The sequence below is a fragment of the Vicugna pacos genome, chromosome 8 (assembly GCF_048564905.1).
Source record: "Vicugna pacos chromosome 8, VicPac4, whole genome shotgun sequence".
Lineage (NCBI taxonomy): Eukaryota > Metazoa > Chordata > Mammalia > Artiodactyla > Camelidae > Vicugna > Vicugna pacos.
Window position 1 is genome coordinate 57,218,598 of NC_132994.1, and position 26,795 is coordinate 57,245,392.

Below are 26,795 nucleotides of genomic sequence, written 5' to 3' on the forward strand. Positions count from 1 at the left end.
AGAAACTTGGTTCTGAATTGTTATGGACCAGCCAGAATTCTAGGGCTAATCAATGTAGAGCTTGGACTACCCTACAAGTTTGCATTTGAATGTCTGGCCCAGTATACTCACTTTTATACCAGGAATAAATATATTAAAAGATGAATCTCAGCATGTATACTTGCTGAAAAAGGACTGAGTTTAAGCCTTTACATGTATATATTGATCACCTTCATTCTTTTAAAAATCTACTACTTAAAAATTCGAAGTTCAAAAATATGTTAAGCCATTGTGCTGTATACCAGAAACTGACACATTATAACTGACTATACTTCAATTAAAAAAAAATTACAAAATATGTTAAGCTTGATGGGTCGTTGTTACCTCTTGGCAGTGTTGCTCACATTAGCAGTGATGGTTCATTTCCCATGTTCTCTTATCCCAGAAATACTTATCTGTGAGTCAGAGCATCCTGGTTAACCTCTTTTATATTGCTAGATTGCAATGATACTTGCATTCAAAGTGTATCAACTCAATGTGTAGTAACAGATTTATACCAAGTGATAATAGTTTCAGTTTCAAGAAAGAAAAAGTTACTTATCTAATAATTAAATTCCGTAACTGCAAAACTCATCATCTGTAACTATTATGTGAAGTACTTAGGATTCCAGAGTTACTTAGTCCTCCTACATAAGAAATATACCTAAATATACATTAGAAAGTATGTACTTAAGAGTTGTTAGAACTTTTAATAATGGAAAATTTTAAATGTGGTTTTAGTTTTCATGATTTAGATAATCAGTTTCCCTCTTCTGAGAACTGAAACTCAGGCTTTTTTATATTCTAGTCAAATTTATTTTCAGGGTTCACATGCTGGCAGAATGTTGTAAAAAATTATTATGACCTATCAATATGATAAACATCCTGATTTTCATTATTTGTTATGTCCTCCCTAAAATTCCCATACTATCCTATTAAAAATAATATTCTATATTTTGGCATTAAATTAAGTTGTCATAATTCTTCCTTCAAGTGTGATATCATACTGGGTTGCTTTATCTTTTTAATGAAGAGTTAATCAATGAATTTTTATTGTATTTGAAGTAGTGGAGATGTTACTTTAAGACAGTAACACAACTGCTTGTCTTCATTCCCTGGAAACACTATTTTTTAATGATCAGACCTGGCTGTGTTTTATTGAACAATAGATTCAGGTTGATGTAAGCAATCCAGTATGTTTTATTAGGTAATTTCTACAGGAAGTGGTAATTCAGTCTTGAAAAAGTAAAATAGTTCCCTCTTCATAATGCCAAGCAACTGGTGAATGATGTTTTTTCCTCTAAAGGCAGATTTCTTTCACTGAGTTTGTTAAATTAGTGTTTGTCTGTCATCATTTAGATATAACCCTGTGTTTTTTTTACTAAACAGATTGCTGATGCAAAAATATACTTTTGGGTGGTATTTTTGCAACCATAATGCCAAAAAGCAAGATATACAATGTTTGAGTTTTTAGCACCGATTACCACCTCTCTCAATATTTTCTTTTAGGAACAACTGTCTAGTAGCACCATTAAATTTGCCAGAGAACTCATGATTCTATGACTCAGGTAAAGCTATTTTGTCTCTACCATATCCTCTTTCTCCTCCTACATTGTGTTGTTACCTTTCCCTATGGCAATGTTAAGACTTTCAGAAGTCCTTGGTGCTCTTATTTTAGATGTACCACATATGTCATATCAAACATGTTAAAATGTTTCCCTTTCCCAAATCATATATAATTGGTATATAAACTGTTATATGTATTTAAGATACAAATGATTTGAAACATAGTATCTGAATTTGTAAACTTTTACATAAGATTTGATTTTGTGGTTTTCATTTTTAGATCCAATGCATTTTATGCTAAGGCTTCAGATATTTCTGTGGGCTCTGGAAAAGCTGTGATGCTCTTTCCTCGGGTGTATACTGGTAATAACTTTCTCTTTTTCTTTGCTCTTATGCCTCCATTTTACATTTTAGACTCATTTTTCTGTAACTTCTGTAGCTTATGTTTTTTCTTTCATTGTCATTTTCATGATCTCCTACTCTCCCCAACAATTTGATTTCTAACATCTTTTTCTGCCTTCCAGAATCTCTACTACTTGTTACTTCTTTTGAAATATACTTATTTCCTCCACGTTTAGTTGTATCTTCTCTTCTTTATTAGTTGGTACAAATAGTCTACTCTCTAGTATCAGTTTATGTGAAGTAGAGTATACATACATAGAGTTTTCTTGAAGAACTGTTTTTTTTTCCTTCAGTTATATATGTATACATATATTTAGATTATTTTTCATTATAGTTATTACAAAATATTGAATATAGATCCCTGTGCTATATAGTAAATCCTTGTTGTTTATCTATTTTATATATAGTTTGTATCTGTTAATCCTATACTCCTAATTTAACCCTCCCACCTCCCTTTCCCCTTTGGTAATCACAAGTTTGTTTTCTATGTCTGTGAGTCTGTTTCTGTTTTGTATATAGATTTATTTGTATTATTTTTTAGATTCACATGTAAGTGGTATCATATATTTGTCTTTGACTTACTTCACTTAGTATGATAATCTCTAGGTCCTTCCATTTTGCTGCAAATGGCATTATTTTATTCTCTTTTTATGGCTGAGAATATTTCATTATATATATATATTGTTTAATGACTTTATATATATATGTGTATATATATATACACACACACATGCATACATACCACATCTTCTTAAATTAGTTGTCTGTTGATGGGCACTTGGATTGTTATCATGTCTTGGCTATTGTTCGTAGTGCTGCTATGAACATTGGGGAGCATGTATCTTTTCTAATTAGAATTTTTGTCTTTTCTGGATATGTGCTCAAGAGCGGAATTGCTGAATCGTATGGTAAGTCTATTTTTAGTTTTTTAGGTAGTCTCTATACTATTTTCCATAGTGGCTAAACCAATATACATTCCGGCCACAAGTGTAGGAGAGTTTTCCTTTTCTCCACACCCTCTCCAACATTTATTATTTGTAGACCTTTTAATGTTTGCCATTCTAACTGATGTGTAGTGATACATCATTGCGGTTTTGATTTGCATTTCTCTAATTATTAGTGAAATTGAGCATCTTTTCATGTTGGCCACGTGTATGTCTTTGGTAAAATGTCTGTTTAGGTCTTCTGCCCATTTTTTGATTGGGTTGTTTGGCTTTTTTGGGTATTGAGTTGTATAAGCTGTTTGTATATTTTGGAAATTAAGCCCTTGTCAGTTGCATCATTTGCAAATGTTTTCTCACAGTCCATAGATTGTATTTTTGTTTTATTTATGACTTCCTTTGATGTGCAAAAGCTTGTAAGTTTGATTAGGTCCCATTTGTTTATTTTTACTTGTATTTCTCTTGCCTTAAGAAAATATTGCTAATGTTTATGTCCAAGAATGTTTTGCCCATGTTCTCTTCTAGGAATTTTATGGTGTCATGTCTTATATTTTAGGTCTTTAAAGCATTTTGAGCTTATTTTTATATATGGTATGAGAGAGAGGTGTAATTTTATTGATTTACATGTAGCTGTTTAACTTTCTCAACACCACTTGCTGAAGAAACTGTCTTTTCTCTGTTGTATATTCTTGCCTACTTTGTCATAGATTAATTGACCTTAGGTGTGTGGATTTATTTCTGGGCTCTCTATTCTGTTCCATTGACCTATATTTCTGGTTTTGTGCCAATACCACATTGTTTTTATTACTGTAGCTTTGTAGTATTGTCTGAAGTCTGGAAGGGTTATGCTTTCAGTTTTGTTCTTTTCCTCAGGATTGCTTTGGCAATTCTTTTGTGGGATAACTGATATCTTGATCATTGTGTTTTCTTCTCAGGCAAATATATTACCAGTGAATATCTTTTAAAAACTTTGTCCATTTCACTTTGTTGTTAATATTTCCTAATATCCATGCTAACTTTGTCTCTTTCTTTCTCTTTCAGTAAGTCAACAAATAGACTTTTGGGATATATTATGCTTTGCTAAGTTCATAAGTTTAAATTAAAATATTTAAAAATGAAGGTTACGTTAATCTTCTATGGCTTCTATAATAAAATACCACAGACTGGGTTGTTTAAACAACAGAAATTTATGTTTTCACAGTTCTGGAGGCTAGAAATTGGAGATCAAAGTGTCATCAGAGTTAACTAATTTCTTCTGATGTCTCTCTCCTTGGCTTGTAGATGGCTTTCTTCTCTCTGAAGGTTCACGTGGTCTTCTGCATGTGTCTGTGACCTGGTCTCCTCTTATAAGGAGGCTAGTCATATTGGATTCGAGCTTACCCTAATAACCTCATTTTAACTCCAGTTACCTCTTTAAAGGCCCAATCTCTAAATATAGTCACATCTTGCGATAGTGAGGGTTAGGACTTCAGCATGATTTCTTTGATGGGGTGGTGACACAATTCAGCTTATAACAGAAGGCAATAACAGAAAAGTGTCAAAATGCACACAATATCCATGTCACCCACACTGGCAGTAGTTGTCATGATTGTCTGACTCTGACAATGAGCCCACTTTGGCAATGGGAGTATCTGGACTTACCCATTATGTGGGACCAAGCACTGTTCTTTCTCTGCCATAACTTGTATCCTGTAAAGGCTCTTGTCACAGAGTTATATTTATATACTTAATTAACAGAAAATAATGTATATTAGCAATAAGTTTTTAGCTCGTGTTTGAAAAAGTCTTCCCTGCCCTACCCACTCATGCTGTTCAGTTCCCCAAATGTTAGGATGTCGTCTGTATTGCTTACAATGGCTAAAGATGTGAGACACCTTCGTATTTCACATATCATCACCTCCCTGGTCTGCTCCCTACTGCTGCATTCTTGTTGCTCTGAACCTAAATGAGCCTGAATGACCTAAAAGGTATAGTGCACTTACCTTTTGGCTACTGACTATCAGTTTGGTAGAGTCTAGTGTGCCTCCATTCTGTGCTGGTCTATTTCAGTGATTCTAAGTTAGGATAAACCTTTTTCCTTACTTACTCAAACACTGTACCAGAAGCTGGAACTATAGCAGTTAACCAGTCTACATTCTTGTTTTTATGGAAGTTTATTGTACTGGGGGCAGGAAGTGGGATTGAGAGGAACAATCGGTAAATAAGTACATGTAAGAGCTATAGGGGAAGAAGTGGCTGCTTGTGTTAAAATAATAGGGTGAAAGATCCCACTGATAATTTGATAAGCACTGCTAATGGAATTGCAAGAACAAGACATAGATTACAAGGGAAGAGTATTCTAGGCAGAGTAAGATCTTAAGAGGAAGTGGGGTGCTTCACTTGTTCAAGCACATGAACAGTCATTTATTAATTCAACAAATATTTAAGTATTTTGTTATTACCTGCCATGTGGTAGACAATGCCAGAGGTTCTGATGATTCAAAAGTGAACAAAAATAGACAAGGAGAGAAGCATCAAGTGGAATAATTGGACTTTGATCACATACATACGTATTAAGTTGTAATTGACAAACATACTGTGAAGAGGGGTACAGGAGCAATGGCACCTTTCAACAGGAGAATTTGAACTGTCCAAACAATCAGAATTGACTTCTTGGCAGAACTGACGCTTGAATTTCAGTCTGAGGAATAAGTAGGCATCATCTAGGTGAAGAGGGGAAAGAATATTGACTGATAAGGAAGTGCGATCAAATTGAGCTGTGAAGAGCTTTGTTTTCTTTTTCCCCCAGAGAGTGGCATTACCTCCTGGAAGTCTCTCCCTGAGCATTCTGGAAAATACTCCCTTTTTGTATCCTTCTGCCATGATATCCTTCAGGGTGACTTGAGTTGAGTTAACCTTACTATGTCACTTATAAATCTGTACTGCAAGATTAAAATAGCACTGGGGCTCTTGTAATTATTGAAAGAGCTATTTGAAGAAAGGGCCAAATGAGGCATGTATACATAGGGTGAGAAAGAGGTTTGTCAGGGAAAGGGTATCCTGGAGGAGATGTGTGTCCTGAGCTGAGCCTGAAGGGAAGGTGGAGGTCTGGTGTCAGGGAAAGGTGATCACTTCACTCATTGTGGAAAAAGCTACAGACAGAGGAGAGATACTAACAGTTTAACATAATTAGTCCAAACCAATGATTCAGTTAGTTAATCCTCCTTTTAAAAAATAACTGTTGCTTAATTTATATATGGTAGTGTACATCACTTAATCCCATAGTCCCAATTTATCCCTCTGCCCCCTTCCCCTTCGGTAACCATAAGTTTATTTTGTATGTCTCTGAGTCTGTTTCTGTTTTGTAAATAAGTTTATTTGCACTATTTTTTAATGCCACACCTATTTTCTGTAAAGCATATTTAGATGCCACATATTCAATATCTTGTAGTAAGCTAGAACGGAAAAGAATTGAAAAAAAGAATGTAGATATATTTATATATATGTATAATCAAATCACTTGCTGTACACTTGAAACTAACACAATATTGTAAATCAACTATACTTCAATTTAAAAAATATAATAAAAATAACTGTGGTTATTGCATTCTTTTTCTTGAGTTTGAAATACTCAAGATCATCCTGCATTTTGCACCTGTTACTTGTATCCACCCCCAAATTTCCTAAATTGTTGCTGTTATCTCTTATATTACATCTGGCCCTTCTCCCTTCCCTGAGATAAACCTTTAATTGTACCCTGGTTAGCCTTCACTGTGATGACTATCTTTTCAAATGAACTTGATAGGCTCTGCTTTCTCAGTTGTCTACTCTTTCAAACAGCTACTTACTTGGGCTTCTTCCTGATTCTTTTAGTATGACTCCATGTTTGGTTCCTTCTAATGGTTAATTCAATTAAGGTACTTTTAATATTACTTTTGTAGGATCTCATCTTGCAAGTTATCACAGAATTGTTCTTTCCACAAAAAAGCTTGTATTCAGGGAAGCAGAATGCTTGCATTTATTTTAACTAGTCATGTAGATTAAAAAAGACAAATGAGAAAAGTAATAGGTGAGATTTCTTTTAGAGGTGTTTTTGTTTTGTTTTTTGGTTTTGGTTTTTAAAAATCTTTTTTGTGTTTTTTGTTTTTTTTTGGTAGCACAAAAAATACGTGAATTGTGAACTTTCTATAGGCAAAGAATTTGGCTTGTTCAGTGTCCATACTCAGTGCCCAGCCCCAATCTGGCTCCATAAAACATGTTTAATAAATAGCTAAATACATAATAAATGGGGGAAGGGCAAATGGAGAAAATGAAAGATCTCTGTTACAGATCCTGGTAAAGTCTGGGATCCCATAAAGATAGCATGATATTTTTTGTGGGTTCTATTTAGATTCTTTCTTGATGAGGTTCTTTTAAACCAGTGGTTCTCAAACTTGTGTGTGCCTCAGTGTCACCTGTAGGGCTTGATAAAGCATAGGTTGTGGGCCTCACACCCAGAATTTCTGATTCAGCAGATCTGAGGTGGTTCATTTCTAACTAGTTCCCATGTGATGCCACTGGTCTGGGACCCTCAGTTTGAGAACTACTGCTTTAAATGAAATGTCACAAAAGGACAGGTAGAAGGACAGGGAGAAAGGGAGAAGAACTGAAACTTTTTTGATTTTCTAGGTAAGGGTACATTTCCCTCTGCAATTTGGATCTCCACTCTAGTCAGGCTGCTGTATAATCTCTTCTGGATCTGACCCACTAATTCCTACACTCATCATTCATGGAGAGGATTAAGGTTTTGGGGGAGACTAACATTTGAGTTTTTTTTCCAATTGAGAACACATAAACATAGAAGATGAGAATCTGCCCATTTTTAACTCCTTCCTATGCAAATGAGATAATTGCTACTCTAGGGTCTTTTAGAGAAGTGAGAGAGAGGAGGGGATAATGATTTATAAATTTAATTAAATAAAAATTGTGTTTATATAATAATTTTATGAGGTAGCACATAAACTCAATGATGGCCTGATGACTTATTTAATAAATATATTGAGAAAACTGAGTAGCAACTTAATTTATGTCATAATATACATCAACATCAATTCTAGGTATGATATTAATATAGATGTATAAAACAGGTATAAAATGACTTGAAAAAAGCAAAGGTTCACCTTAAACTTTCCAATTTATTTTTATAATTTGTTTATTTATATAGTAGTTAAATAATCTTGGAGGGGAAAAGATTTTCTAAGCATGAACCTATGAAAGAAGCCATAAAAAAATTGACGGGTTTGAGGAAGTAAAAGAAACAAATTCACAAAGTGGTACTCTGTCATAAAGCACAATAAACAATCTTATTGGTAGAAAAAAGTATCATAAACTTTCTGAAGGATATTTCAGCTGTTTTTATCACAAAGTCTTGGAGTTTTTCTTACCTTAGACTTCGAGTGAATTATTCTAAGGGAATATTTATGGATGTACATAAATGGATAGTGTAAGGGTACATATCACAGACTGTTAATAACAGCAAACCTTTGCTAACAACAGTGGAGAATTAGATGAATGAATGTTGGACAAAGCTGTAATAGAGTATCAAATAGAAACTGAAAGGGTGTTGTACAATAGTACTATCATGAAAAATATGGGCATAATACAGTGTGTAATGAAAAAAACAGGATACAAAATGATATATCCAAAATGATCCGACTTTTGGTTTTAAAATATCTTTTTTCAGGATAGAGATTGGAAACATATGACTCAAAAATTTTAATAGTGTTTATTTACCTCTACATTGTGCAATAATATGTGATTTTCTCTTTTTGACATCCCTGTGTTTTCTGAAAATTTTATGACAAACTTGTGTTACTTTTGAATTTAAACAATGTGACATAATTTGTATAATTGTATTATTTTTCTCACAAGTAGTTGTATAAAACCCCTCTAGGCCCCATTCTGGTCCTCAGATTTGAATTGTTTCATTATGTAGAGGAGAAAATTTGAGAATTTATTTCTGAGGTCCTCAGAAATTTTCTCTATGGAGTTTGTAATGGATTTGGTTGGGTATCCAATATAAACTTCACTCTGTGGCCCTCCTTCCTGTCCTAATTCTAGTGTGAAGAGATGAAAATGTGACTCTCCAGAATTATTTTACATTTCAGTCAAAAGAGATGGTTTCAGTGGAGATATCTAAGGAGTGCTCTTGTATCTGTCCTGTTTAATAACTCTCTTTCCCTTAATTGAAAAACGAAGAAGAAAAAAGAAAAAAAAAAGAACTGGACTGGTTTGGAAAATACTTTTAGAGATCAGTGTCTCCAACTGTGCTTGCTCTTGCTGTCTGTTATGGTCCATTAGATAAACATGGTGTTCAACAGCCAGGCGGTTGTTGATATATTTGGCAACACTGATAATGTGATCTATGTTTAGGAAAGAGTGGATGCGTCATTCAGCGGGGGCATATGTTTTCTGAAAGTGATTGTTCCTTTCTCAAGGAAAACTTAGGTCATTGAACCTTAAGTTCTCACTGAGAGTTTGAGCATTTTTAATTTGTCATCTGTACTTGTTTTTCTGTTGCTTTTATTGGAATTTTAAATTAATCTTTGGGCTTATTCTCAGAGGCTGCAGGTAATAACTGAAAAGAAATGCAAACCTGGTTGCTTCTGACTCTAGAGGGTATAATTAGTGTAATAAGGAAAATGGAGGGGCTTGTCATCTTACTGTATTTCTTTAATATTCATCAATCACAATTTTTAGTGTTTTCATTTGTGACCTGCAAGTTTAAAAATATACATACAGAAGAGCCTTCAATCTCAAAGTTCTCTCTCTCTCACATACATACGTTTTGTATATATGTAGTCTGTGTGTTTATATGTATATTCTATAAAAGTTTTATATACATATATAATACAAATCTCTGTATAATCTGTGTGTGTGATGCATATAAACACTCATATGGGTGATATATAGAGAGAGACTGAATATATAACATACACACATGAGCTATATATAGCATATATGGAACGTATATATTCACACATATATAACATACACACAGAGAAATATAGAGATTATGTATATACATCTGTGTGCATGTGTGATGTGTGCATGTATACATGTACACACACAAACTTGTATGTGTGTGTGTATGTATACAGTGTTTATGTACATAGTCTCTGTAAGAGGGATTAACGTATTTCAGTTTGGACACAAAAGGGCATAAAGTCTCAGACAGTGGAATGTTTCCCAGTGTCCACTGAGTTCTCAATGTCCTCAGTGGTAGGACTTCTAGCATTTCTCTTGTGGGGGTGATTCCATTATCTAGTAGCTTTCATTGGGAGGAAGTTTTCCGAGATAGGCTTAATGTTCATCTTCTCTACTGATTCCATTAAACCTTATTACCCACCCCCTACCCCCAAAGCTGAGCAGTTCCTCTCTTGGCACTTACACTGTTTGAGTAGTGGAGGGCAGCAGCCAGCTCTTCAGCTGTCATCAAGTCAGGATATTTTTACCTCTTTTGATCTTTCTTTTTAAGTGGTATAGTACATGTATACACATATGCACATCACATGTACACCAAGTCACCACGGTTGCTTTATTTTGTATTTACAGAACACCTAAATCTTATCACTATTTCAAATGTGCTATCACCTAAATTACATGATAGACATTTTTGGCTGCCTTTTCTTTCATAAATTCTTTAAGTTCACAAGTGGCCACTAACGATATACTAGCTTTCACTCATATTTTGTGAAAGGGGTTGTAGGTGAAAAGCCACGGTTTAACAATCCCAAGCCTTTGTTAAAGGTTGCTTATGTCTGCGGTTTGACTCTGCTCCACCCCAGTTTGAGGTGGTGAAGAGTCAGAGAAGGTAGAATCCACAATAAATGCCTCCAGCCCCTTTCAGTTCCATTAGGAATGGAACTTTTTTCAGAAGACAGATATTTTTACTCACTCTAGAAAGGGACACTTGAAATCAGTAACGGTAGTTGAGACCTGTAGCCTCTGCTATCATGGAAGAAAGCTGTCACTTTAAAATCATTTACAAATGTATTCCCTACCTCCTGTAGTTTTTAGTTTTAAAGAATAAGATGGAATAAGAAACTGAAACGTGCTCGCTCACTCACCCTCTTCCCTTTCTCTTTCTCTAGCTGGCTCCATCTTTCTTCACCACCCTCTTTTCCTCCTGCTCCTCATTGTCTTCCCAGTTTTCTTTCCAACCTCAAACCCCATTTCCTTTTCCCTCCTTGCCCTTTTCTTTCTCCTTTTCTTTGATTTTCCCAATTCTCTCTTGAGGCGATACTTTTGTTACCCTCAAGCACCACTGGGCTCTCAGTCCTTGGATTTCCTTCACCCTGTGGATTGTTTCTTGCGCTCTTTGTTGGTGAGCTCAAGGTCTGAAAGAAGGATCTTTTTCTTACCCTCATATCAATTCTGTATCAGTGTATGGTCTGAGTACTAGATCAATCTAGACTAAATGGAAATGATATTCTAGAAATGTTTTCTTAAGTATCAAAGATCAGACTTGCTGTCTTTATTTATCTTGGTATTTATTAATCTCCATAAAGTTTTACTATGATCATATGAATAAAACTGGAATTCTATACAATGACCTTAGAGATATTTTGGTTATGACAAACCCTTTAAAATATATTCAGTAATATCTCTTTAATTAGAAATGGTTTAAAATGTACAATAGTCTCTTAAGAAAACTTATTTATTTTGAGTGAGAATTGATTTGTTTTGTTTTGTTTTGTGGTTGTTTTTAGTCATGAAATAATCAACTTGTCCAACCATCCTGAGCTGCTCTAACAACTATGAATGTTGTATGACTTATCATTAGTTATGGATTTCTGGAAAATAAAACTGAAGTCATAGGCAGAAATGACTAAAATATATAACATTTTTTGCTCCTATATTTGCTGACCCAGGTATTAGGAATCTCTTACTATACTGGGGGAAGGGGACCTATTGTTAAGAACTAATTGTATCAACCAAAACTGCTTAATAACTATTTTGGTCATTAGCAATCATCCGATTAGCAAGGAACATAGTTTTATTTCCACTTTATTGATTTAATGGATAATTTCTATATTTGTAAATCATATTTTGGGGCAATATAGAAGGTCTCTATTGTCAGACAGCTTGTTTGTGTCTGTGATTGTGTCTGCGTCTGCACCTTGTCTATGCCCCTTCTTAGCTGAATGTTGTCTATGCCCCTTCTTAGCTGAACATTCTTGGGAAAGTCATTTATGTCTTCGTGTCTGTTTCCTCATCATAAAATAGAAAAAAAAAGCAAACTACCAAATTCACGGGATTAGTTCCATGATGAAATGAGGTAATGTATGAAAGCACTTTGGATACTACCTGGCACATAGTAAGTGCTATGATGATGAAGATGATACTGATGAGAAATCCATTTGGGAGTTCAGAGACTGCCAACAGCCCAAATAATTCTGTGCTTCCCTGTAAGTGCAGAAGATTAAGATCTTTAGTTTAAAATTCAAGGAATTTGTTTACAAGGTAAGTATGGAAAGGAAGAACTAAAACAAAACACAGTTCATACAAGGTCTATTAAATCACATTCTTATCTTTTTAGTTTCAAGTCCAACCCCTTTAATCAGTTTCCGTGACACAAATGTCAGCTGACATGCTTGCAAGGTGACTCACCTTATTCCAACTAAACTAGATTGAGATTAAAAACAAACAAGCTAACAGCTGGAAAGTGACATGTGGGTCAGACTCTTCTGAGGCCAGTAGGGTAACTCAGCAGAGATCAGAATGCTCTTCAAAACTCAGCAACCAGTTGGTACTAGTCTCCAGGCATGCTTGGAGTCTCCAGGGCCAAATGGTGGAGTACCCTGGCAGTGCCAGAAAGTCTTCCTTGATGACACAGAAGGTAAATCTTCCTTCAAAATAGTTATGCAACCCGAGAAAACACAATGCATCCTCTGTGTGCATCCCGAGGCTGTCTGTGAACACACTACTTCTATATTTTTCTCTTCGGTAAACTTCAACATTGAAGACCAACATTATTTCAAGTAAATATTCTACTTTTTCTCTGTAAAGACATGCCATAGAGAATGCAAGTTACTATTTCATTTTTCTGATTAGAGAAGCCATTTCTATTTTAATGGTCCATTATATCATGTTCTGAATTTGCCACAAGTCTCATTTTTACATTTAAACACTCCTTGCAATGTTTTGTTTTTAATACTTAAATAAAATCTTGGGGATGTAGTGTCTAGCATGGCAACTACATTTAATATTACTGAAAGTTGCTAAGAGAGTAGAAGTTCTCATCACAAGAAAAAAAAATTCTGTAACTGTGTATGGTGACAGAGGTTAACTAGATTTATTGTGGTGGTCATTTCTCAATGTATACAAATATCGAAACCTTATGTTGTACACCTGAAACTAATATAGTGTTGGAAGTCAATTATACCTCAATAAAAATAATTTTGAAATAATAAAAAAAAAGAGGTTAGAAAAAAAGGTGAAAAACAACTGCTCGTATTAAGAGATCTCTTTAGGGAAATAGGTTTTATTCATTCCATACTTGCTGACATTTCTCAATTTCAGTAATCATTAATATTTTTAAAAGCAGCCAACAGATACAGTATTCCTTTTAGATACTATTTCCATCAAAGACAGATTCTAATTTCCTTTTTAACTCTTAGTGTCATTTCTCTGTTGTTTTCAAAGTATTACTAATACCTCCAAGTTCATTTGTGTCCTGTAAGCTTCTTGTTACATCCAAACAACTCTTTTTTTTCCCTCTTATTAGCTGCTGATTTATTTTTTAATTTTTTTAAATTGAAGTAGAGTCAGTTTACAATGTTGTGTTAATTTCTGGTGTACAGCATGGTGATTCAGTTATATATATATATTTTTTTTTCCTTTTCATGTTCCTTTCCATTATAGGCTGTTATAAGACACTGAATATAAATATAGTTCCCTGTGCTATACAGTAGGACCTTGCTGTTTATCTATTTTATATATAGTGGTTAGTATCCACAAATCCTGAAGTCTCAATTTATCCCTCCACTCTCACCTTTCTTTCCTGGTAACCACAAGTTTTCTATGTCTGTGAGTCTGTTTCTATTTTGTAAATAAGTTTATTTGTCTGATTTTTTTTAGATTCCACATATAAGTGATATCATATAGTATTTTTCTTTTTCTTTCTGGCTTATTTCACTTGGTATGACAGTCTCCAGTTCCATCCATGTTGCTGCAAATGGCATTTTATTCTTTTTTATGGCTGAGTAGCATTTCACTGTATATATACATAGCTATCTATCTATCTATCTATCTATCTATCTATCTGTCTATCTATCTCTCAACTTCTTTATCCAGACATCTATAGATGGACATTTAGGTTGCTTCCATGTCTTGGCTATTATAGATAGTGCTGCTATGAACTTTGGGGTGCACATATCTTTTCAAATTAGAGTTTCCTCTGAATATATGCCCAGGAGTGAATATATGCTGGATCATATGATAAGCCTATTTTTAGTTTTTTAAGGAATCTCCATACTGTTTTCCATAATGGCTGCACCAAACTACATTCCCACCAACAGTGTAGGAGAGTTCCCTTTTCTCCACACCCTCTCCAGCATTTATTGTTTGTGGCCTTTTGAATGATGGCTGTTTTGACTGGTGTGAGGTGATACCTCATTGTAGTTTTGAATTGCATTTCTCTAATAGTTAGTGATATTGAACATTTTTTCGTATGCCTCTTGGCCATTTGTATGTCTTCATTAGAAAGCTATTTGTTTAGGTCTTCTGCCCATTTTTTGATTGGGTTGTTTATTTTTTTGTTGTTATTGAGGTGTATGAGCTGTTTGTATATTCTTGAGGCTAAGCCCTTGTCAGTCACATTGTTTGCAAATATTTTCTCCCAATCCGTAGGTTGTCTTTTTGTTTTGTTTATAGTTTCCTTTGCTGTGCAAAAGCTTATAAGTTTAATTAAGTCCCATTTGTTTATTTTTGCTTTTATTTCTCTTGCCTTGGTAAACTGCCCTAGGAGAACATTACTATGATTTATGTTGGAGAATGTTTTGCCTATGTTTTCTTCTAGGAGGTTTATAGTGTTTTATGTTTAAGTCTTTAAGCCATTTTGAGTTTATTTTTGTGTATGGTGTGAGGGAGTGTTCTAACTTCATTGATTTACATGTAACTGTCCAACTTTCCCAGCGCCACTTGCTGAAGAGGCTATCTTTTCTCCGTTGTATATTCCTGCCTTCTTTGTCAAAGATTAATTGACTATAGGTGTATGGGTTTATTTCTGGGCTATTTATGATCCATTGATCTATATGTCTTTTTTTTTTTTTGCCAATACCATGCTGTTTTGATTTCTGTAGCTCTTGTCTCTATTACTGTCTGAAGTCTGAGAGGGTTAATTCTCCAGCTTCATTCTTTTTCTTCAGTATTGCTTTGGTGATTCAGGTCTCTTGATTATATATAAATTTTAGGATTATTTGTTCTACTTCTGTAAAAAATGTCCTAGGTAATTCAAGCAACTCCTTCTGTAAAGTAACTTTTTTGTATGTGGGTGATATTTTCAAAACATATGATATATTCAGAAATATATGCTAAAGTTATTTTCATTAAATTAACTCCTCAAAAAGGAACTTGAACTTTAGGAACAAATAGTATGTCCTTCGATAATTCTTTCCTTATCTATGTTACTACAGTTATCTAAACCATTTAGATGCCCCTCTCTTGACTTTTAAAAATGTTGATTCTTTTCTGTTTTTACAATTGATACAGATCAAGACAATTTGTAAAACAGAAAACATAAAAGGAGAAAACAAATAACCTCCCCAAATAGCCATGGGATAACGTAGGCAATAAGCTGCCGAAACAATAAATACAAACTTGTGAAATACTTTAGAATTGGGAAGATAGCCAAAGAATCAGTGAGGCAATTTGATGATTCTGATGTAAATGAAAAATTCCATTGACTTCTTACATTCCTCATTACTGAGAAAACCATTAGGCACTCTTTCACTTCCCCTTTTCCTTGTGAATCTTATCCTTGAGAGTGACATATGAAGAAATTTAAAAAAAATATTGCTGTGAAATATACAATGCTTCTGTGAAATCAGCTGCAGGTAGTAGTTTTAAGAAGTGTGTTGGGGGTAGAGGGGAGGAGTGTGTGACCAGAGACAGTCAGGATTGAGAAGCAACCCAGCAGAGTGCTGATGGAGCCAAGAGGCAGCTCTGACACTTTTCGGTTGTGTCATTCAGGGGCAGACGACTTAGTCTTTCTCTGCTGTAGTCTCCTCATCATTAAAAAGGGAATAATAGTATTAATATCTCTCTCATAAGGTTGTTACGAGGTTTACATAGATTAATCTTAATAAAATCTAGAAGCTACTTTGAATAGTGATGTTTATTTCTACACAAGTATTTTTCTAAATAGATTTAATTTTTTAGAGCAGTTTAGGCTCACAGGAAAACTGAATGGAAAGTACAGAGAGTTCACATATATCCTCTACATGTACCCCCTACCCCACACACAGACTCCCCCAAGGTCAGCATCTCCCACCGGAGTAGTACATTTGTTAATAGTTGATGAACTGACATTGACCTGTCATTATCACCCAAAGTCTGTAGTTTACATTAGGGTTTGCTCTTGGTGCTGTACACTCTGTGGGTTTTGGCATGTGTATACTGGCATGCATTTTAATAATAAAAAATGATTTGGGTGTTAGGGACTAGATCATGACAATTTTGGTACAAATAGGAGGAAATTTGGGGGATTCTTAGTGAAATTCCTTTCTATAAGGAAACTGGTAACTCTGCCTCAAGTCCCTTCCCCACCCACTGGAAGTGATGATGGGGTTACTTAGTGGTAAACATGCATGACCTAATGGGGAAAAAATGTGATTTCTGTAAAAGGAGATCATGACGACTGGACCTTTATGGTTCTTTGTAAGGTCATGCCAATGGGGAAAGAAGTAGATAAAATTTAAACTTTAAAATAAAATAAAAGCCTTTACATTAGTGAAGATAATATTTTGGTGTTATGGTATTTTGTAGAAGGAGGCTAATGACATTTTGCTGGATTGCTTGTGGTGAATTCTAACAAAAATAAAATTTATTATTTTGGAGAAAAGGGAATGATTGCATGGAACTCATTGCCTAGTAGGTTGAAAGCATAAATTAGTGTAAGATCAGTTTAGGTAAATTCATAAATTACTGATATATATTAATGTATAGAAGATGGAGATTTGCTCACTTCCACCCTAGTGCAGATATCAGTACAAATACAGCCAACATCTGTATTGTTCATGTAGGTACTGCTCAACAAGCTACCACACTAACCTACAGAATGGGCCTTGCCTCAGTTGCCTGGAGCAAAGCCGTATAGAAATAGGCTTGATTAAGATAGTGCTCTAAAAAGGAAACTACTAACTAAAGGGATTTGGCTTCTCTGGATATTAAAACCCTGACTGTAATGTGTAGGAGATACTAATATGTATATATTCAAATAAACCAAAATTCTGAAGAAATCTTTAGTTAATAAATGCAGAAAACCACAAAAGGCTTAAATGGCCCCACAATATGGAATAACCCCATCTACTGGGCTAACCTCCTCTACTCTTGATCTGATAGTATCTCCTGAGTCCTCTCTCCTGTTAATTAACACACTCTATTGTAATTGCTTACCTAAAGTCGCAGGATTTTTTTTTTAAGGCCTGCGGAAGTTCATAAGTTCATTCAAAAACTATCTATTGAGCATCTCCATGTCAGGTAGTCACAAATTTAAAAGTGAGCAGTAAAGAAAAAGCTCATGCCCTCCTCTAGCTGAAAGAAAATAAATACTAGCAGAAAGAAAGAAAGAGAATTATGTGCCTGGTACAAATTTGACAAGCATAAATATAAGTAGCAGATTTAAAATGTTCTGTGATGAAGTTCTGAGATGCCTTATCTGTTTATCTCCACTAAGCTATGGTGAAGACCCTTACCGTGTCTGTGTTCTGATACAGTGTGTTTCTTTTCCTGTGTTGTCCAATAGGTGCATTGGCGTGTGCAAGGAGAGAGCGCATGTGTGCTTTTGTGTATTTCCAAGTATTCTGTAGTACATGAATGGGAATTGAACAGGTATTGGAGCCTTTCCTTACTATTTGTATCACTTTCTTGGCCTTTACGCCTGCAAGTGCTCATGGTTTAGTATGTTTTCCTTTTAACACAGTGTTGCTGAGGAAGCCATGTGGCATGTGGCTCATTTGCTTTCCATATTATCCCGAGAAATTCTGGTCTCCTTCTTGTGAAAAGTCTGTGCCCTGGGCTTCCTACTGTGCAGCACTATAGGCAGAGTCAGGCAAATTAAACCTCTTTGGACTGAGGGAATCACTTCCTGACTGATGGGAGGCTCAGAAGGAACACCATGGAGGTGCTGAGGCGCCACATTGGGACTCTGCCTGTGTGACAGAGTCCTGTTAAACTACTACAACCCCCCCCCCCCCCCCCCCCCCCCGCCAGCCTCCCTCTGGGATTCAAAAGTGGTGTTCCTATTTAACTCTTTCCTGCCTGAGAGTATGTAGAGTGCACTACCAATATTCACAATGAAATGTTATGCTTTCTGGATAATTGTTTTGATCAATTATGTCATTTCTTATTAAAAATGTATATGTAATTCTTAAAGAGGAAAGATAAGGGAAAGGAGGAAAGAAAACTACATTTTAGAGGTGTCGTGCTAGTTGCTTTATTTTTTTTTTTCTTTTTGTGTTTAATCATCACACTTAATATATCCCTATTTCACATTTAAAGAAAACAAGACTGTGGCTCAAAGTGGTTGACTAATTTACACACACTGCATGCCTAGGAAGTAGAACCATCGCATTTCTGACCCAGAGCCAGTGATCTTTCTACTTGAATTATATGCATCATTGACATACATTTTTTTTTCACTCTGTGTGGAGGCATCAGGATTTATTAACCACTATATCCAAGACTGAAGACCAGATTTTAAAAAAGAAAAAGCTCATGTTTAAATTCATGAACGTGTAAATATTTGTTTTCAAATACATTGAGATATTCTTTTTGTGCTTTTCACCTAACCTTTCTTCCACACCTTAACTACACATTTTTTTTTCTTTTAATTGAGGTAACAAATTCCTTCCTCCTTAGATCTGTGCCCTACAACAACCCAGAGCCCAGAACATTAAACAAAGACACATTTGGAAGCTCCTGCAGAGACCTATATCCAAGATCAGCAGATCCTGCAATTTGCTGTTTCCTCCTCCTCCCTTCTTCCCAGATGGGGGCTTATGTAAGCCTCCCTGAGGCAATGCAAGGACAGTTTTAGGGGAGAGGATTGAAAATCATGGTTGGTGTTGTTTGTATTAGATGATGGTTACAAACTAAGTGGGTAATATTTAACATTTAGTAAGCTTATTTATACAATTCCAAATATTAACAAATGAGTGCCATCAACACAGTTTGACACCAACAGTTTGGAATTCATGAAATGTAAAAGGAGAGGGAATGAATCTACCAGAACATCTTTTCAGCTTTTTAATATAATTGGGAAGCTTGAAGCCATTAAAGCATCTGTGAATTTCCTGTATTTGCCCTGCTTTGTTCTTGAATGTCCACAAAGCTGGGGACCTCATATAAAATTTAGAAAAGGGTTTGGTAGTACAACTTTTCTTTTAATATCTGAAACTTGCTGTAGCATGCGCTGCTATTTCCAGGCAGTTAAGCATCATTAAAGCAAAAGCCATATAAATCCGACTTCCTATTTTCACATTGTAGAAATCTATACTAAATGCCATGAACAAAGAAACACACATCACATGAGTACTTTTTCCTTTAACATGAAAAGCTCTCTTAACTGGGATGTTCAAAACCTTCCCAAAATGGACTTGTTTTCAGCTTGTTGATCTTTTCCACCTCTTCACTGTTTTTTAAAAGTTTCATGACCATTTTTGGTGACAATTTATTATTTGAAGTCATCTTCCAAGAGCAGGAAATTTCTTTGTAAAAAGTGTCTGAAACAAACTTTATGTGCAAAACAAACGAATCACAGACCAGTAGAGACAGTTCCTAAGCAGACTGTGTTCTAAAAGTTTGCCTGAAAGAATGCTGTTTGGAGCCTGGAACATATTTTTCACAGAAATGTTATAAATGGTTGCTCAGTTCTAAGGTCAGTGTTTTGAGACCATGTGACCTATGAAGTAGCTTGACTATGGAACTATTGATACTCTTTTGTAGTAATTTAGGGTACTATTATGGTAACATCACCTTTTAAGACACTGGATATAGAGCTGCTGGATAGCATCACAAACGTGATAGTCACAGCTCCAGGCACAATGAATTTCTCACTATTCCTCCCAGGAGAAGTAGGACTGTGACATAGATATATAAATTAGGATAGTGATGCAGGAAAACGGATGTAGGGCGTGAGGAGGGCTGTGTCCCAGGCCTCGGTTGAGCCCCTGGGACATGCCCCACCAAGTGTGGGTCCTTGACTTCGCGCAGGAAAGAATTCAAGAGCAGCCACAGTTGCGTAAAGGTAGATTTATTCAGAGAGATACATTGAAAGGCAAGAGAAAGGCCATGAGGGTGCTCAGATTAAAAATAGGTACACGCTCCATAGAGTGTGGGCCATCTCCTAAGAGGAAGAGAGAGAGAGGACAGTGGCCTCAAGGCACTGTGTTGCCAGTTTTTATGGGCTTGATGGCTTCATATGCTAATAAGTGGAAGGACCAGTCTAACTAGCCTGGGGAAGGGGCTGGGATTCCCAGGAAGTTGACCATTTCCCACTCTTTGACCTTTTGTGACTATTCTTGGGACTGCCATGGTGCCTGTGGGCATGTTATTTACCATGCTAATATATTGCAATAGGCATATAATGAAGCTCAAGATGTGCTAGAAGTTAAATCTCCTACCATCTTGAGCCTCAAGGCCTACTGGGGGTTGACTCTTCCACCATTTTGATGTTAATTGCTGTATCATTCCTTGAATGGCGGTGCCCTGCCCCCTTCCTATCTCTTTGAATATAGAGCTGCTGGATAGCATCACAAGCGTGATAGTCACAGCTTCAGGCACAATGAACTTCTCACTGTTCCATACAGGAGAAGTAGGACTGTGACACAGGTATATAAATTAGAATAGTATATGATTTTAATGATGATTTAATAATAGTCTGCTCAAGTATCAGGTCGTACAGTTTGAGGTAACAGTCCCCGCTTTTCTTGTGTGCATCTTGAAGTAAGAGTATTAACAGCTTTTTGTTGGCTGTATGTTGTGATTCATCAGCCATGTGATCCTAGGGCAAAAACTATCTTGATGGGAAATATTGCTAGAGTATGGCTCATGCATTTCTTCTCTACCCTTAGTGGAATTTTTCCCTGTTTCTCTTGGGCTTCTTGTGTCTGCCTTTTCTCCATCTCTTAATCCTACTCAGTGTTAAGGTCTAGGATTGTGTCACTGGGCAACTAATTGTGGTTTAGGTAGACACACTAGTGGACTCACTGGGCTAGAACTTTGTGACATAAAAGATATCCTTGCCGTTGTTGTTTCACCAGCAATCGTCTGATTTGCTGTTTGCATATCCCTCTTACCTTTTCATAAATCCTTCTTGTGTTGCTGTGAGTGAACATGATGGGGGATGGTACCCTTTTTTTCTCCTAGCATCCTTGTAGAGACATAAACTTGGTTCAGAGACTGTGCTTTGGCTCCCTTTCATTACATGTAGGTTCCTGTTGGAAAAGACCTTCCTTTCCTCTATTTGCCATCTTCACCATTTATATTCAAGATGGTAATAGGAATTTGAGAGTGAAACACAATGCAAAGAACCATAAATCCTTTGTTGAGTGGCTAAAAGCTATCCTATCACAATTTAATTAAAATATATAGCTGTATTAAATCAGTAAATCTCAGTTTCTGAGTAGGCCAAGGTTGAATTACCCAGGTGAGAAAGAGAAGGACGCTGAGTCCTGCTCTGGGACACCAGGAATGGAGACTGCTTGTATTTCAAGGGGGACAATATGCGCATTGGAGTTTGCAGAAGAAAGGGCAGGGGAAAAGTTATCTTTCTAGTTCCTCAGCAGTTTTAGACAAGTTCTCCAGAGGTCTCTTTTGAAAAGCCAAGACCCTTGTCATGCTTCAGTTATTCTTAAAGTCCTTGAATTCTAGCATGTGGCCAAAGAAAGTTTAGGGCCATTTTGCCAGTCACAGAGACAATTTAGACAAAAAAGGAGGAGCTTAAGCATTTGTATTATGTGCTTTCTAAACTGTGATCATGAAATCATTTCAGTGGATAACAGTGGCATTAAAAATGAAAGAGAAAAAATAGAACAGAGTAAAATGTATCAAAGTGAATCACTTTTGATAAGGATTAGATTTATTTTGTGAACTTTTTTCTTCAGTGACATAGATGTGTATTTTGGCTCATGACATAAAATGTAATCTCTTACTGAGGGTCTTGGTCAAAAATTTAAAGGCTATTGGTCTTTACTAACAGTTTATGTTAAGATGTATCCAATTAGTCATTGTTTTACCAACTTGGGTTAGAGGAATAGGGTAGATGAGCACAAATTATTGCCTCTCAGGTTCTATGCCTATAAGAAAGTTCAGCTTCCTCTGGGGGACAAAGGCTGGTAGATTTAGGACAAGTAATTAAATGTCTAAACTGTCCATAGGTATCTGTAAGATTGAACACTTAGCCTGTGATATCATGCTCTTTCTGCAAATGCCAAACTTTTTGTTAAATCAACAAGCAGCACTATTAACTAATAAATCATTATACAAATAATACTTAATTATAAAATATTTAAATAAATATGCCAGCATAATCAGATACCTTCTTATTAAACTTCAATCACTCTTGAGCCTAATCCTAATTTTTTCTCACAAATCTAAGTAATAGCTTTCAGTCTGAACCATTTCTTTTTCTCCTCTGGGCCTCTCTGCCACATTCATATTTAGCTTTCTTCTTGTGTCTTCTTTTTCTCAAAAATCTCTCCTTTTTCCTCTTCTCCATGGCCTTTTGCTCCAATCAGAAGTAAGACAAAAATGGAAAATCCCTCATGGTAGTCTTTTTCTAATCAAGAGTAATTTTCTTCCATATAACTATTTCTTTTCTCTTAGCACCCTTTGAAGCCTGAAGCTAGTATAAAAGCTAATTTGAAATTAGCATACAATCAGGTTTCTTATTAGCCTCTATAGACATTTTTTGCAGCTATATTGCTTGGCCTAGGACACAGATCCCTGACAGAAAATTGCTTCTTTTTTAAAGGGCCCAAACGTGTATTTCTTCAGAACATATAAAAATACTGCTCAAAGCACATTACGGTTTTTAAGCAGAGATATGAATTGATTTCCTCATAATTAGTACACTTAGCAACCTTTCCTTTCACCTTTTTTTTTTAAATTTTTTCTTTTACATTTTCTAGGTAACTTTATTTACTGAGTTGTTTTTGAGGGGGGTGGGTAGTTAGGTTTATTTCTTTTATTTATTTTTTGAAAGCAGTACTGGGAATTGAACCCAGGACCTTGTTCATGCTAAGCATGGGCTCTGCCACTTGATCTACACCCTCCCCACTCCTTTCACCTTATATACCTTTCTAAGTAAATGGTAAATGATTCCAGAATCCATGCCTTTCAAAATTAATGGTAAAGTACTTCATGGCAGATATGTTCTGATCGAGCACAACCTTCTATTTTGACTATCTGTGGAGAAGGCCCATCGAAACAGAATTGGTATATAGGAAATGTCAGTGAATCAGACGAAGCTTTTTCTCTAGAAGATTCTCCTATCTTCTGTCTGGGGAAAGTGTCTATAGTTTTTTAATGACTTAATCTTTAATGAGTATAATATATAATTAAATGCACCAATCTTAAAAGTTGATTTCTTTGAGTTGAGTCAATCATTTATATACACATATGTAGCGACCACTTAAAACAATACATGAAAGATTTCCATCACCCAGAATTCCCTTGGGGCCATATCCAATTTCCCATCTACGACTCAGTGCAACTACTTACTGATTTTTATCACTATAAATTAGTTTTGCCTCCTATTCTTGAAAATCATCTTAATGGAATCATTTGTGTCTAGTTTCTAATGTTTTGGGGATTCATCATGTTATTGCATCCATCAATAGTTAATTCCTCTTCATTGCTGAGCAGTGTTTTCCCATATAACTAAAGCACAATTTGACTATTTCTACTGATGGATCTTTGACTTGTTTTTGGAGATTATGAATAAGGGCGCTATGACCATTCTTGTACATGTATTTTTGTAAATGTACCTTTTAATTTGGGGTTGGAGTAAATACCTAAGACAGAATTGTTGGGTCTTTAAGTAGATATTTTGACTTTATTAGAAACAGATCTGCAGCTTTTAATAAACTCTCACAGGGATCTTTACATCTCCAAAATTTAAAAAATATATTGCTTTTAGGGTATCTGTGCAGATGTCTTTGTTTATTTCATAGTCTTTTCTCACTTTTCCTTCTTAGACCTCAGTTACTTTAAAATGAGTGCTGGACTCTGTCTTAATGTCTGTAATGCATTAGGATATTGGTGCATATTTAAATTAAAAGCTTTTCATAGATTCTTGGACAATAGGTTAATCACATAAGAGGGAAATCTTACTAGAATATGAATTTCATGAGGGCAGAAGCATTGTTCTGTTCACTACTATAATCCAAACACCCAGGATTGTACCCGCACAGAGTAGGTGTTCATATTTATTGAACACAGAAATTGGACACAGAGAAGTTAGGGAATATGCCTGTCATCACATAGCAAACAAGCTAGGGTTTGAGTCTAGGTGGTGTCATTCTAAAGCCAACAATTTTAGCTTGTTAAGAAAGACTGCATTGTTTGTCACTTTTTAAGTTTTGTTTCAAGAAGCCCAAAACCTTTTTCTATTTTTCTATTTTCTAATTGTGTATTTTTTGAAGGAAAAACCCTGGAGAGGAAATTTTAACTGTTTTAGGATGGTGATTCTTTCATTTTTATTCTTACAACTAAATGAATTTTCCTTCAAATTACATTCTGGTTCATTTCTATAATGGGAGTTGGATTCTCACTTCAGTTTTATTATAGATTAAAAAAATGAAAATCCACACATGCAGTTCTTGAATACTTTTGTTTTCTCTTAATTCGTTTTCTGTCACATTAGGTAATGCTGAAAGTGTAGGTGTTTCCTATGTGGGTTAGAAAGAGCACTGACTCCAAAGTGCATGATTACTGTTACCAAGGCTGCAATACCCTTTATGGTATCTTATGGATTTTAGGACATTGTGATAAGATGGTATCATTTTCATAATTCTTAGCCATTTCTCATTAGTCAGTCTTTAATAATGCAAGATTCCATCTCTTCAATCGTTTCATGGGCTACTGAGGTCTGCCCTGGCTGCCAGGGAAGCTGAGAACCGGCCAGTTCATTCTAATGAATTGGCTTTGTCAACAGAGCCTTCATTTGCTTAGTGTTAAAAAAGAAAATCATCCTTTGGTATCACTGCAAAACTTCCTCACAGCTGAATTATGTCTCTGCTTACCTTGATAGGAAAATATAAATAAGTGGATTCTGATTAATATTTATTTCTATGTAGCCAAACGAGGATGAAAGAGGTCTCAAAATGGCACTTGTTAATAAAATCGCTCCTCAATTATTATATTTGGAGCAGACCCCCTTGTTAAGACATAATGACCTCAGTTCTCTCCCCTGTATCATGTAATGTTCAGCAGCCTTCCATGAATACTTTAGAGGCAGTTCTCTCTTCTGTAGTGAGCCAGAGATAAACAAGCTTTTAAATCTGGAAAATGGTGACCAGAAAGTGGTTCATGAGCGTAAACATGATAATCCTACCTACCAATCGTACATAGGTACCAATTGTAGGTAGGTACCAATCATACCTACCAAACCACCAATAAAGGAAAATTCTCCATCAGAATTTTCTATAGTTTTGTATCTTTTTTTGGCAGCCTGCTTTAACCATGTATTAAATTGTCTGTACTAAGAAAAACGTATCAGTCCTTATCTTACCTCAGCTAAAAAGATAGATCTGAGATTCTGTGAAATTAGGTTCATTTTCTTTGCCAAGGTTGGGTGGGGAAGCAAAACAGTCCCCAAATCATTAATATCTATTTTTCTAAGTGACAATAAAGCAATCTTTCTTAAGCAACAATCTCAAATAAAAGTGCTGTGAATCTAGCAAATAGTTTTTTATTGTTGTTTTTAATTCAACCTTTTTCTTTTTCCTATAGAATAGTTCAGAACATAAAACCAAGGCTGTTCATTTTGCTTAATCCTCTCAAACAGCAGACAAGATTACAATTCCTTGCCTATGATCTCCTGTAATTCTAACCCGTTCTATGAAAGCAAAGAGCTGTTTTGGCATTTCACGTTTTTGCTGCTTCATCATCAAGGCCAAGCCCCTTTGCTGCAGCCTTTTACCACATTCACTGCACATACATCTCCCAACAATCGTGTTTTCAGTGTCTTTTCAACAGAGGACTCTAATCTTGTGATTCTCAGATGCCATACCAAATTTAGGTTTTGCTGATACTTCCCTGGTTTTCTAGGATTTAAAACATTTTCAAATGAAGTTTTAAAGCAGATGATGACAGTGTTTTTTTCTCCCTGTGTGTGTGTATGTATGTGTGTGCTTGTATAGCCCATCTCAGAGTTATTCCCAGACTTAAGATGGAATACTAGCCCTGTATCAGGTAGAAAACAGTAAGTTATTCTAGTAATCAGATTAGAACTATTTTCAGGTATTCAGCATCATTCTGTCACCAATAGAATAACCAAAAAGAAAGAAGTTAATGTGGATGTTTTAAAAGAAAAGAGTACAAAAATGTTTTTACTTGAATTTTTGAATGTGTTGTCTAATACACTGAATTTCTAGGTGGTGAAATGAAGAGACTTGATGAGAG

General features: G+C 35.5%; 1 long non-coding RNA gene across 7 annotated transcripts in view; it reads left to right on the top strand.

The window, feature by feature from the left end:
- The window catches only part of LOC116281481 (uncharacterized), a 373,196-nt gene that overhangs the window by 17,423 nt on the left and 328,978 nt on the right, over positions 1-26,795 (top strand). Inside the window, exon 2 of one of the 7 annotated variants that reach the window (XR_012075046.1) lies at positions 1,528-1,586. The exons of the other annotated variants lie outside the window; for them this stretch is intronic. This is a non-coding gene — a long non-coding RNA (uncharacterized lncRNA). The remainder of the gene's footprint in view (positions 1-1,527; positions 1,587-26,795) is intronic. 7 annotated transcript variants of the gene reach the window in all.